Source organism: Nannospalax galili, unplaced genomic scaffold (genome assembly GCF_000622305.1).
Source record: "Nannospalax galili isolate Female #2095 unplaced genomic scaffold, S.galili_v1.0 scaffold272, whole genome shotgun sequence".
NCBI lineage: Eukaryota > Metazoa > Chordata > Mammalia > Rodentia > Spalacidae > Nannospalax > Nannospalax galili.
Window position 1 is genome coordinate 1,299,949 of NW_008331836.1, and position 14,341 is coordinate 1,314,289.

At 36.4% G+C, this 14,341-nt stretch overlaps 1 protein-coding gene across 1 annotated transcript in view; it reads right to left on the reverse strand.

Moving 5' to 3' along the window:
- Positions 1-14,341, reverse strand: part of Gpc6 (glypican 6) — a 1,180,899-nt gene that overhangs the window by 748,159 nt on the left and 418,399 nt on the right. The window lies entirely within an intron of this gene.

The following is a 14,341-nucleotide window of genomic DNA, read 5'->3' on the forward strand; positions in this document are numbered from 1 at the left end:
TTCCAGGATTGTAGGTTTTGTAAAACTAAGCTAAGCAAATCTTAATTTTCTGTAACTTTTTATGTCAGGTTTTGCTTTGTTCATAGGAGACAACAAAGAACTTAACCCTTTAATTATTGTCAGAGAGTAAGAAATAGCACAGACATGTGAATCCATAATTTACTGACCTTCTCAAAGAAGTTAAATTTCTAGGTACCTGATTCAACAGGTCATTAAAATTGAAACACACATATGGAAGGAAGTCTAGGATTGAAAAATAACTTTGACAGTTCTGGCAAATTGGCTTATAAGTAATTTAAGAATTTCATTTTACTTCCAAAATGTCTTAGAAATGAGAATTTTTAACTCAGTGCTTTTGAAAATGTTTGATTTCCTATTTTCCCACCTTAGAAGACTTTATTTTACAATGTAAAAATAGGTGCAATGCATCCAAAAGAGGATTTTTTCATATTTCTACCATTTTTAAAACATCTTTATTGATCTAGCAATTTCAAACACTGCATTTTAGTCACATTCAGACCCTCCCCCCACTTCCAGTCCACCTAACTACTGTCCTTTTAAAATATAAGTAATGCCACACTTACTTTGGAAGCAAGTAAGTACTGTTAAAAGTTTCTAACATACAATAAATTGGTAGTCTGAGCCTACCCACAATCTTATATACTCAGTATTTATCTACAATCATGTGCAAAGGTAAAATGCTCTAATAGACCATGCTATGACCCCAATGCAATTCTCAAGGAACAAAGACATCATTTGATATCTTTATCATTAAAAGATAATGAGTCAGCATAATTGTTTATATAATGAGCTAATTTACAAAAGTAAGTCCCCCCTTTTCTTTGTTTGTACAAAAAAATCAAGTCATGGATTTAGCACATCATTTTTAAATTTAAATTGTGGCAGTTACCAGAAAAATGGAATTCACTAGGTACAAGTGTATCTATCATTCCACCCTGCTCCCATCCCCAAATCTGGTTGATTTGTTAGAATATACATAAATTTTTCAAGGTAGGTTTCGCATCCTATCCCCCTGTGCATAATTTCCTGGATATAGAATTTTCACAACCATGGTTATAAAACATGCTTAAACAGGACATTTTGGTAGGCTTGTAACTGGGATCCATCATTCGCTGACATTCCACTAAGACACTATATTTAAGCCTCTATACCACCTTGCTTTATCAAAGAGCAGTTTGGCATTTGGTATTTGGAGACAGTTATAAAGCAGCACCATCTGGACCACTCTGTTTCAAGAGGGACATCAATTTTTATCCTTGTTGGATCCTGCAGGGATATTATGCTAAAACTCAGCAAAGGCATCACTCAGTTATAATTCAACCATCTCTCTGTGGCCAAAGGTTTTTGTGGCAAATGAAAGCACTTGGGTTCATATATTTGGATAAAAAAGAAAACTGTCATCAGATATTCAAGTACAGAGGCACAGGACTTCTAAGCTATCTTGTCTGGAAAAAAAATACTTAACTATGGTGTTATCTTAAGATTCATATTGACAGTTTCTTTTTAAGAACATATTACAGGTTCCGGTGGGACACTAAAAGATGGATTTTCTTTAGGAGAGAAAACTGTAGTTACCATACCTAACATATCTACCTGGTGTAGAAATTAGAGGCACTTCAAAAAAAGAAATTATAGATTGGCTGCCTTGCTTTAAAAATAACTACTTAAACTAAAAACTGCTAATCACCTGGCGATAAGAAAAAACAGCATATCCCAGCAAAGCTAAAAGACCACTCAGCATAGAAAGGGGGATATACAAATAATAATCATGAAAAAGAACAGTAGCAACTGACCTTTCGCTTCTCTGAATGTACAAAATGAACAAATTAGATACAACTGCACTTAAATGCGAGTTTTTCATTGAAAATGCACTCTTTTCTGGCCATGAAAGTTGTTAAACACTGGAATGGGTGAGAGGATAAAATAGATTTTTCACGTTCCTACAGGATGAAAGTGTGATGTTGTATGTCTCTAGACACTGAGCAGCTGTCTCACTATAGCCTATCCAAATGTAAAATGCCTTAGTTTGATGAATTTCTTTGAGATAAAGATTTATATTAACCATTTTTATCACTTGACAACTTCTAATGCTCAGATGGTACAGTGCCTGAAGGAGTATGGATTTCCAAGGATCAAAAGAATTTAAGTTGCTATTTGGGGATTTAAATCTACTTGATAGTATCTGATAATAAACTTTAACTTCTTTAACTTTCCTGAGGTTATTTCCCATGAGAGAAAATGTATAATATACATAAGTGCATTTTAGAATTAATGAGAACATTATATTTAAAAACCACATTAAACCAGGCATGGTGGTACACACTTTTAATCCCAGTACTCAGGAGGGAGAAGTAAGTGAATCTCTGTGACATGGAGGTCAGTCTGGACTACATAGTTCCAGACCATCTGGGCTACAAAGAAACCCTATATCAAACAAAAACTACAAAAGTCCACATTAGGAAGATAGTACAATACCACTACTAACATGAAGATGAAAATGTGTGTGAACTGAGAGTCATGTGCTTGTGCTTCTTTAAGACTTCAGTCACATGTTTGGGAAGGTTTAATCCTAATCACAACACACATATTCATAATTCTAGGGAAGAAACAACGGTACATGTGATTTTCTTGGGCAAGATTTCCTCCAGAAGTCTTAATGTAGCCTATTGCCACCTAGGATTCCACAGACAAACAGTAGGCAAGCTCACATATGATACTGACAACTAAAGCACCGTCAAGGAAGACAGTGGAACCCAGGGGAGAGGAACTGAGGTTGGCAAACCACTGACCTCTTCCATCATATTCCGACAACTGCCTAAACAAAGTATCTGGTTCTCCCTCTAAAAGCCACTATTTGTGTATAAATGTACCAGGTACATGGACATAATTTCTAAGTTATCAGTGAGTCTTCCTGAATCAGTATTCCAGGGCCTTTTTCTAAGTATCTGAATCATAAATGTTATACTTTTAAAAGTAGTTTAACCTAACTAAAATTTAAATATCTGCTCCAAGGAAAATCATTTCATTTGACAGATGTATTTTTATACCAATAGTCAAAATGTTCTAGAATATACACACAAAACGTGATATTCAAAGTCTTAGCAACTATCTCATGAATCAAAATGTCCATATTGCTGAACATTATTTATTACCAACATTGTACTATGCATGGCATTTGACTAAAAGGATTCAAATTGGAGTGAAGGGAGGAAACACACTTGTGGAATTTAAACACAGATTTACCTATAGAAGTTTAAAGAAGCAATAAATGGTCTGTTTCCTAAAGCTGTGTTCCAAGAAAGGAGGAACTATAAGCACAAACCCTGGTCCTTCTTCCAGTGGACAGAAATGAAATTTCCTCAAGAACATGAATAATATCACTTCAAATCTAATGTGTGGAGTGCTGCGTGGCATACTCCTGTTCTTTCCTATGAGCTAAGCAATATGCAGTTAAGAGCGCGTGCCATCAGGGGGGTGGGGAGCCGATGGGATAGTGGCAAAGACAGAGCACAAGTTTGTTAGAGCTGAGTGGGATAAGTGTTGAGTTTCATGTATTTACACGCCATTATACAAGAATGCAACCAGACTTAGGACCTGTTTTTTACATCTGAATTCAAGGACTTGAAAGGCTGAGACAGGAGGATTGCCATGAGTTCCAGGTCAGTCAGGGGTACATAGTGTTTCAAAAACAATAAACAGTAGATCAGCCAAATATTAATATCATCCAAGGACATTCACCACAGATAAATACCAATGGACCGACCCCAAGAGTAGAAAAACATAAAAATACCTCTATAACATCTTTAAATTAGACAAACAGGATGATATAAAATATCATTTTGTTTATTGGAGATCAGTTATTTCTAATTACAAATGACTGAGATCAATTAGGATTTCTCTATGGTTTTCCTTTATTGAAACTGGAGTTTTCAAGGTGGATATCTTTTTTTCCTGCATTGAGAGGAAATTTCCCTTCAGGAAGAGAATCTCAGATACTGCTACACAAGAGAATCACCTGAGAAGTATTTCAGAATCCTGATGGCCAGGCCCCATGCCCCAGCATTCTGGTTTTGATTGGCCTGTAGTGGGGTATGGGCATCTATCTGTATTTCTTAATGGTTCTCTAGGTACAACCTGGCTTGAGAACCATTGATTTCATCCTTGGTTAGCAGTTTATGAAGAGATCAATGAGTGGGTAGAGCAAGGATCTCACCCAGTGTGGAAGGAGGACCAGGATCTCTCCTCAACTCCGGATGCACTGCCTGTCTGTGTGGTGCCCTTTTGGGAGGAGCTGGGTATTTGAGGTTGCAGGGTTTATGTTAAGAAAATCTGAATTAAGATTTGTGAGCATTGTCTGGCATTCTCTGGGGGCTGTGCCTGCAGAGCTCAGGTGCCCAGATTTGCAGGCAGGATTTCCACCTCAGAAAGACACACCACTTCGGAGTGCAACAGAATAGTGACCTTTAAGACCCTGATTGTGGTTGTCTCTGAATTCTACTAATACCATTAAACTTCCAGAAGCTTAGCTGCTCCTAGAAATACACCGGTTTCTTACTTTTCAATAAAATCTGTTGTTTGCTAAAGGAAAAACAAAAGAAACAAATAAACAAAGACAGGGTGATACTACGTAAACCAAAGTGTTCAGAAGATTCAAAGAATGTCTACCTAAAATAACTAAATGAAAAATGAAAGGAAACAAAGTCAATTCTATCCGTATTTTGAAAAACATTCAAGTGCTATTTTTTGTTGCTCTGATTTTGATGAAACAATTCAGTTTTTTTCTTCATTTTAAAACTTATTCTGAATACTCGGGGTCATATACAAGAAAATAAAAGTCTGCAGTGCTCACTTGGAGAGAATGGGGCTGGCGATTTTTATGTTGTCACAGATATATTTACATATAGAAACCGAAGAAAGCTCTAGCACCTCTGAACTTCTTTGCTTTTTCACTTTACTCTCTTTTCTTATGGGCGTACATATTTCAAGGAAGTCTTGAAACAAGAATATCTGCTAACCTACAATCATAAGTGGTGACTGAGTATCTTTAGACTTCAAAGAAGCAGATTCACAAAAATGGGATTTTGAAAGAAAGGAGACAAATCTAAGATCAGAATGTTATGATGCAAGATGTGCTCACCCGCATCTTCTAAACTGGTGTTTGGACTGAAGAGAAGATAGTAAGGAATCCTCATGACCCTCACTGTTGACTGAATTGAATGAGAACATTAAAAACCAAAGCAAACACATGTAACTTCCAAAGTGTAGTCAGTAGCAGCTGACAGTCTCCAATCTGCAGCTTCTGCTTCCAAATATTAAGGGTCAAATTTTGCTATGTATATAAAGCTTGTGACACACATATTCTTTTCTCTATGGGTCACTTGTGCTTTCCATGTTTGTCAAAAAGTCAGCAGATATACTTTCTTTCTGTCTTTGGGGAACATGATTATAGAGAAGTTTCATTCTAAGGTAGCGTTCTTTCAGAACAGACGTTTGGGATGCTTCAGCAGCTGACTAGTAAGGGCCTAACAGAAGTGTCTGAAACTCAGTTCTTTTCCAGAGCAAAACACCTGATGAGTAAAGGATACCTCTTTTGCTCTCTCTCTGTCTCTGTCTTTCTCTCCCTCCCATCCCGTGTGTGTGTGTGTGTGTGTGTGTGTGTGTGCGTGTGTGTAATATTTATCATATTGGCCTAACGAATGTACTTGGGAAAAATAAAAAGATATTTGAAAACAGACAAGATGACCTTTGTTGGGTGTGATAATGCACACCTTTATTCCCAGCATTCAGGAAGTAGAGGCAGGGTCATCTCTGTGAGTTCAAGGCCAGCATGGTCTACATAGTGAGAACCAGTCAAGCCAGGGCTCCATAATGAGACCCCGACTCTAAAAACGAAACAAAATAATAATTAAAAAAAGATGATGACCTTACATCAATCCAGGTGTATTATTTCCAAATAAGAATTTAGTGTTGATGACACTTGAGAACGATGAAAAAATATTAAATTTTCATCAAGTATTCTTACCTCCTTTTCATTATTGTAAGTTAATTTCCTGGTTTCTATTGTTTTATATCAAGGAATATTATAGGTAATTTTTGAAATTAAGTGCAGGTATTGACCAGGACTATCCATAGATACTGCTTCAAATAATGTTCTGTAAAATATATGCATATTCAAAATATTATACTTTGAGGGTGGAGAGATGGCTCCGTGGTTAATAGCATGCACTGCTCTTGCAGTTTGATTTCTCAGCACCCATGTCAAAGGCTCACAACCTCCTGTAACACCAGGTGCAGGGTATCTGGCCTCTGTGGGCATCTGTACTGCTTTGTACAGACCCACTCTCAGACACAGACCCACACACAGACACGAATACATATACACACATACATATGATTTTTAAAAAGAAATAAATCATATATAATATACATATACATGCTGCATTTTAACCACTGTGCAGAAATTGGCTTCTTATTTTTTTCCCAGTAATAACTGACTTCAGTCTAGAGAAACATAACTCTCCAGAATATTTTAGCTGAGGTGACTGCTACTTTAACTCTATAATACATTGTACCTCATCTAAATTCCTGAATAATTCTCAAGGTTTCAAGGAAGAAAACCAAAACCAAATTCCATAAAACTTAACAGACCCTGAGTGTAAGAGTCTAAATATTGTCATAAACAGCAAGAAATCAAAAGCTCACATTCCTCAGTGAACTTTTCCATTACTTCTGAAAAGACAATCCCAACTCACGAATACTTGTCCAAATGAACATGTACCACTGGTGGTATTTCATTCCATGGCTGTTTCACAAAATGAGTTACAATACCTTTAAATATCAGTATTCATTTTTTTTTACAAAAGTTAAGGGAAACAGAAAAATAACATAAAAACTATTTTATTGAATTATAAGAAACTGCTGATTTGATATTTAACACAAAATAGTTTTATACAGTTCAAATTGATATTAATTGGTGATATACAAAGATGACTGAAATTCATTCATCATGTGTTGATCCTCTTGCATACCAATAGGGAAGATTAAGTTTTTTTAAAAGATCAAAGTAAACAAAGATGTTAAAAGCTAACAAAAAGATCATTTATATGTTTCATTTTGCCATTAACAGACTCGAAGTCTTATTGAATTGTTCTTTTCAACATTGAACTTTTTTCAAAAGTTTCAATAGACCTTAGAAAGAAGAAAGTTTACAGATGAGTGACACCACTATACTAATCTTTAGGTAGGTTCCAAAATTATGGCTTTGTATGTTTGGGGGTATAATAATCATATATTGATGTGTGCTTCAATACAGCATATGAACTATTTGTTTAATGCTCATTGAGGCACACATTAGATATAACATAACTTCCAAGACTTGAAATAAGATAAAACTCCATGGGCAGTAGTTAATGCATTGATCTTTTTATCAAGTTCTTTCAATAACAGGAATATTTTTATCCACCTGTACAATATTACATATGTAGCTCACAACTGCCAATGTCAGATCATTAGTAAGGAAACCATTCTGTATTTATGACTCTAGGTAAAGTTAATAAATTAGTAAGAATGAGCTAAAGGGTGATTGTAAATCACTTCCTCTTTGGGACACATTACTGAAATGATGATGTAAGCTCAGTTAAAAAAATTTCCCTATACTATATGAAGATATTTAATAACAGCATCACATCAATTATTTTACATTAACAACTTCAACACTTAAAATTGATTTGTTGGGACTGGAGAGATGGTTCAGTGGTTAAGAACACTGACTGTTCTTGCAGAAGACCCAGAATCGAAACCCAGCATGCACATGGCACCTAACAATTATCCGTAACTCCAGTTCTAGGGGATCTGACAGCTTCTTCTGTCCTCCGCAGGCATTGAACAACATGGGTGCACTTACCTACATATAGGCAACACATGCATACACATAAAATGAAAAAAAAGTATTTTTTAAAACTTGATTTGTTTTCTCTTCAGCAATTCTCTTTCAGCCAGATACATGAGAAGCCTTATTTCTCTGTTACATATGATACTCATTTGTTTTCCATGACCTAGCTGAGAAGATGGGGCTATAGATTGTTAAAATTATGCTCAATTTGGATCATTTCCTTCTTATAATCTTCCTGAGTATTCAAATCAAGATCAGGATGCAATGATCAGCCGCCTGAGTAGGGTTTGGGAATGAACCCAAGGCACAGAGAAGAGGGCTGCCCTTGGGCTTATCAGTGACACCTCTTCTTTTTCAACAAAAGTGAAAAAGGAAGCAAGAATACAGACAGGGGAAGCTCACATCTGTTTTTCTATACTGTTGCCTCTGAACCAATGAATTTACAATAAATATAGAGAGGAGCCCTTCACCACAGCCTATATCAAAGGGATTATCTCCCTTGTTTAAGTAGAAAGACATTTTTTCATATTGCTGGCTACAAGTGATTAGCCTAAGGAGGGCAAGTGATCCAAGACCACTGAGGTCAGGCTCCCCAGGTGGTGGGGCAACCAGATGGTTCATGATAGGTCTTTGGGGAATTTATTCAATACAAAGAGAGACAAGTTGTTGATTCTAGGAGCAGAAACCAGAGTGAGTAAAAACCAGTAGTAAGCTGAAATAAGGAAAAGATGGGTGATTTAAGGAAATGACTTGAATTACCACTAATGGATGAATCACTGAGGACTGGAAGGAGCTGAGTTTCCAAGATGTGAGAACACATGAGCCCTCAGGCCTTAGAGCATAAGGAGATGACCCAGACCTCAAGTACCCATGCACTCAACCATGGCTGCTCCCTACAGGCCTGTCCCCGAATTCCCAGTCTGTCCCCGAATTCCCAGATTCCCCTACTACAGTCTTCTCCACATAATCTTACCTTCCTCCCTGAACTCCTTAAGAACCTCCTTTTGGGGGCTGGAGAGATGGCTCAGTGGTTAAGAGTACTGGCCGCTCTTGCACAGGATCCAGGTTCAAATGTCAGTACCCACATGGTGGCTAACAACCCGGGGTCGGGATGTCTCTTCTGACTTCTGCAGGCATTGCATAACCCGGGTGCACTTACATACATACATGCAGGCATAACACTCACGCACATAAAATTAAAAATAAATAAATAAGGGGCTGTAGAGATGCCTCAGCAGTTAAGAGCACTGACTGCTCTTGCAGAGGACCTGGGTTCTATTCCCAGCACCCACACGGTAGCTACGAACCTTCCGTAACTCCAGTTCCAGGGGAATTGGAAACCCTCTTCTGACCTCTGCGGGTATTGCAGGACACGGGTGTACTCAGTTACACGGAGACAATACACTCATACGCATAAAAATAAAAATAATAAATAAATAAATAAATAAAAGATCCTCCTTGAGTGGGCTAAGGCTATATAAGCAGTGAACGCCAGGAGGCACTTCTCTCACCATTTTATGCAGCTATGGGGAAGTCACAGGATGACTATTTGAGTGTGGACTTTCCAGTGCAGCCATAATGGGGGGAGCCCACTCCTCTCCAAATAAACCCCCACCCTATGCTCTGTTGGCAAGCCCAATAAACTGGTTAGGACTTTAAAAAAAAAAAAAAAAAAAAAAAAAAGAAAAGACAAGAAAAAAAAAAAAAAAAAAAAAAAAGGAAAGAAAGGAAAAGAAAAAAAAACAAAAAAACAGAGCTAATGGAAACCTTCATTATTGCACCAAAGTTGACCCCATGTTGGCAAATCCTTTGATTTTTGACTTTTTTTTTGGGGGGGGGTCTTTTTGGGACAGGGTCTCCCTGTAACACCAGCTGGCCTGGAGCTTGCTGGGTGGACCAGGATGGCCTCAAGCTCACAGAAATTTGCCAGGCTCTGCCTCCCAAGTGCTGGGATTGAGGACGTGTGTCACCATGCTCAGTTTTAGTCTTTGATTTTTTTTATCCTTACTTTCTTTGGAATAGTAAAAGTATTCTTAAAAGAAAAAAAAGATTATTTTTTTGTTATTTCTCAGGGAATTCACATCTTTCTGCCATGGAACACAGACATTTCCACATATATATCATATTATCTACAAAAATTAACCTCATTAAAATTATTTTAAGGGCTGGAAAATGCTTGGTAAATAGTACAATTAATAGTTGTATACTTATACATACACTTCTGTATTTAGTAGATATATATGGAACAAATGTCCATATTATTAAAAAGATTTTACAGTCACATAATATTTTTAACCTTGAAATATAAAAGCATGTAGGACATAGAAAATAAAATTTGCATATACTTAGATACTTAATTAACCCAGTTTTTAGCTTCCACATATGATATTTAAAGATAGTTTAGCCTATTAACTTTAGATGCATAGTCAAGGAAATTCAAAGACCAAATCTTGATAACCCCATTAATGTCAACGAGAATCTAGGAGTTCATGGATCTCTTGGGTAAATGGATACTTTTTAATGAGAATGCCACATGCACTTTTTTTGACATGATGATAACCCCATGTTTTAGAGTAAAGGTCATTACAATGTCAAGGTGGGTTCCATTCCTACTGTGTTTTTCAATCACATATTTAATTGTGCTTTGTTTTCATGTAATGATAATAAGGAATAAAATTCTGATTATGTCTTTCTCCATGACAGACATTACAGTAGAGGAGAGCAGGGCTGCAGCCTGTCTTGCAATTGCATCCAAACTTAAAAGACATGGTCATCACAAGTGATGAGCCCTGATGAAATTTCAGTAAAACAGCTGGACAATAACATATTACCATTTTGATATTATGGCAGGTAGAAATAAACTTGAAGTCTTAAAAGACTCACTGATTAAAATGAATATTTTACTTTGATAGTTCAATAAACAAAATTGGAGAAGAGATATATGGTCAATACTACAATCTGGGCTGGAGAGATGGCTCAGCAATTAAGAGCAGTGACTGCTCTTGCAGAGGACCCAGATTTGAGTCCCAGCACCTACATGGTAGCTAACAACCATCCATAATTTCAGTTCCAGAAGATCTGACACCCTATTTTGACCTCTGTGGGCACTGCATGACATGGGTGCACTTACTTACATGCAGGTAATACACTCACACCCATAAAAAATAAAATTAAACAATAATATAATCTGTTCTCATGTACATCATTCTTTTGTCTTTTAAAAAGAAATTTTACATTTACCTTGCAGGGGACATGTGAGCACATCTGTAGAGGTCAGAGGACACCTTGTTGAAGTCAGTTCTTTCCTTCCATGACATGAGTTCTTAGGATTGAAATCAGGTTATCAGGCTTGGCAGCAAGCACCTTTACTGGCTGAGCCATCTTGCTGGCTCTCTTCTGGTATTTTTCCTAGCTTTTGCTCAACCTAGACTATGGTATCATTGTGGAAGAGACTTCTGGTGATGTGTGATACTAAATGCGAATTTTCTAAGATAATCTATCTACCTAAGTATATTGTTAACTAGTTTGCAAACATTCCATATATTTCATTTTTCAATGTGAAAAATATCTTTCCTTTATAATTATTAAAGAAAAAAAGATGATAAACTCAAAATATCGTTATGAGACCACAGTTTCAAAAAATTCTCCTAAACCCAAACAAGTGAAGTCAGGTCAATACACAATGGGATTAATTATCTTTAGGAAATGAACAAGAAATTTTACAATGTACAGGCTATTTTATTTGGTCATTTTAGTTTATATGACAAGTATATCTTTATAGTTTACAACGTGACTCTTACTTTAGCCTTGAATTCTGTACTGCTGATATATGGGGCCTATCAAAAATAAAATCAATTGATTTGCTTATTAATATGCAGGCTCTTTTTTTTTTTAATCCCCACCTGGCCTGGAACTCACTATGGAGACCAGGGTGGCCTTGATATCAGAGAGATCTGCCCACCACTGTCTCCCAAGTGCTGAGATTAAAGGTGTGCACCACCACACCAGGCTCCACATGCAGGCTCTTTTAAAATTAAAAGTGTGTAAAATTTCTGAAGAGACGACCTATCAAACTCTAATTTTCCTCATATTCTTGGACATCTTCCATCACTCCATACATGTTGAAAAGGTAGAGTAACCAAAATATCTTTAGTAGTGTTTTGTTTTCTTTTGTTTTATTTAAATGGCAAGCAAGTATATACATTATTGTAAAGTCAAAGAACTGCCTTGAATGGAGTCGTGCAAAGAGGTATTTCTGAGTGCCATTTTGACCAACACTAGTTTGAACAAAGCACACCATTATTTACTTTCCAGTCAGGAACTGTACATCCAGAGCACTTTGAAGAAAGAAGTAGCTGATATCTTCTATGTTGTAAACAAACACCTGTGAATAACATATTATTTTCCCCAGAAAATGAACAGTAATGGCTAAAACGCGAGTGTATTCTAAAACACTGCAGAGCAAGAAGGGACGGGAATCAAATGCACAAGAAACAATTCTTGCTTTTGCAGGTTCTGCATAGTCATGTTAATAAAGTTACATTAAAATGTTTTCAAAGTCTGTCTTCCCTTTGTCAAAAGAACGGCAGTTTCTTATTATGGTAGGAAACTTTGTAGGAATGATAGCTCTTCTCTTTTAGCTGGAAGTCCATTCTGGTATGTAACCAACTATGTAACCTTTGCTCCAGAATCTACCTACAGCACTTCCAGTAAAAAATTTAAAAAATAATTTTTCATGCTTTGATGTCTATTAAAGACATTAGAAAATCATCAAAAACTGAGCATAGGAACATAGTAGAATCTTAGCGTTTATAAGCGATCGTGAAAAACTGAGATCAGAATATTTGCTCAAAAAGTAAATGAGTAAAAGAAGATGAAGGAGAATCCCGGCAGTGCTTCAGGAAGGCTCTTTTCTTCGGCGCCTGCAGGTCAGACTGCAGGGCACAGGCTTTGCCACTCTTCCTGTCATGCTGTTTCCCTCCAAACTCTGTAATTCTAGTCCTTCCCTCCAATCTTACTGTGACCAGGTCTTGCACCCATTGAGTTGCCTGTATGACTTTGAAATATTCTCCAGAAAAGTGCTGTGGGATTCTGAAAGAATTGTGGCTGACTGTTTAACCAGCGTGTTCATTGAATATGGTTGCATTTGGCTAAGTTCCACCAAACTCCTTAATTTGGGAAAAGAATGTAGGAAAAAAAAATGTCAGGTTTGGGGCTGCCTTTTATTTATTTATTTGTTCTTGATTGCAGCAGTAATCTATGTTGACAGTACAGGGGGAAAGGGGCCTAAGTTACCACTAGTAATCTCACTGTACTGACTGATTGCAAGTATTGTTTTTATTTTAATATGATGCATTCCATTTCATTCCTCTGCCTCCAAAATGAGTCTTGGAAAATATCCTACAATCCCCTTGCTTACATAAATTATAATCTACTTATTTATTATAATAAAGTACAGCCAATATTTTCCTATTCCATTAACTTCACTTAAAACCTAAACTACTCTTTCGGCTTTATGACTGTTACATAGTATGGAGATATAATTTATTTTAGTACCCCAGTGTGGATATTTTAGTTCTTTGTTATAAACAATGCTATCATACAGATGAAAAGTTTTATGATTATTTCTTTCGATATTTAAGGACAGTAGAAATTATACTTAAAGGTAATAAGAACACACGATCTCTTTGTCGTAAGTATTAAGGGTAACCTTATTTAGTCTTTTAAAAAAATAATCTAGAACAAGTATAATCTCCAATTGTATAAATGGTAGAGAAATTTTTCATAATAAATGAGGTGAGTTTCAGTGGGGAAATACACAGGATGGTACATTTAGAAAAAAATAACATATTCCATATTTACAAACTGATGAAAATATATACCTTAAAGACCTCAATTACCACTCTGGACAAAGACATCCAGATCATCAATGCCTTTTTTTTTTTTTTGGAGAAAATTCCTTTATTACAGTGCAAATAACTTTCAGCAGTGACATAATGTAACAACACATTTAACCCTTTATACAATGCAGTAAATAAGAAAGTGTTCTTTGAAAATACATCATCATAGGACATGATTTTTTTTTATTTTAATTAAAAGAAGCATTTCATTACAACAGCATTAACCTATTCAATAACATTTTTCTGAGCTAGGGTACATCTCTTTCAAAATTGGCTGTACATTTCTAGGTTTACAGATGAATTATTACCCTTATATAATCTTTTACTCATTATAAACTCTATAAGACATAAAAGATCAGTTAGTGGGGCTAGCAGGATGACTCAGCAGTAAAGATACCTGCTACCATGCCTGATGACCTGAGTTCTATCCCCAGGACCCATGTGGTAGAAGAAGAGAATCAGCTCTCACAAGTTGTCCTCTAACTCCACACGTGGGCCATGACACGGGCACATACACATACACACACAC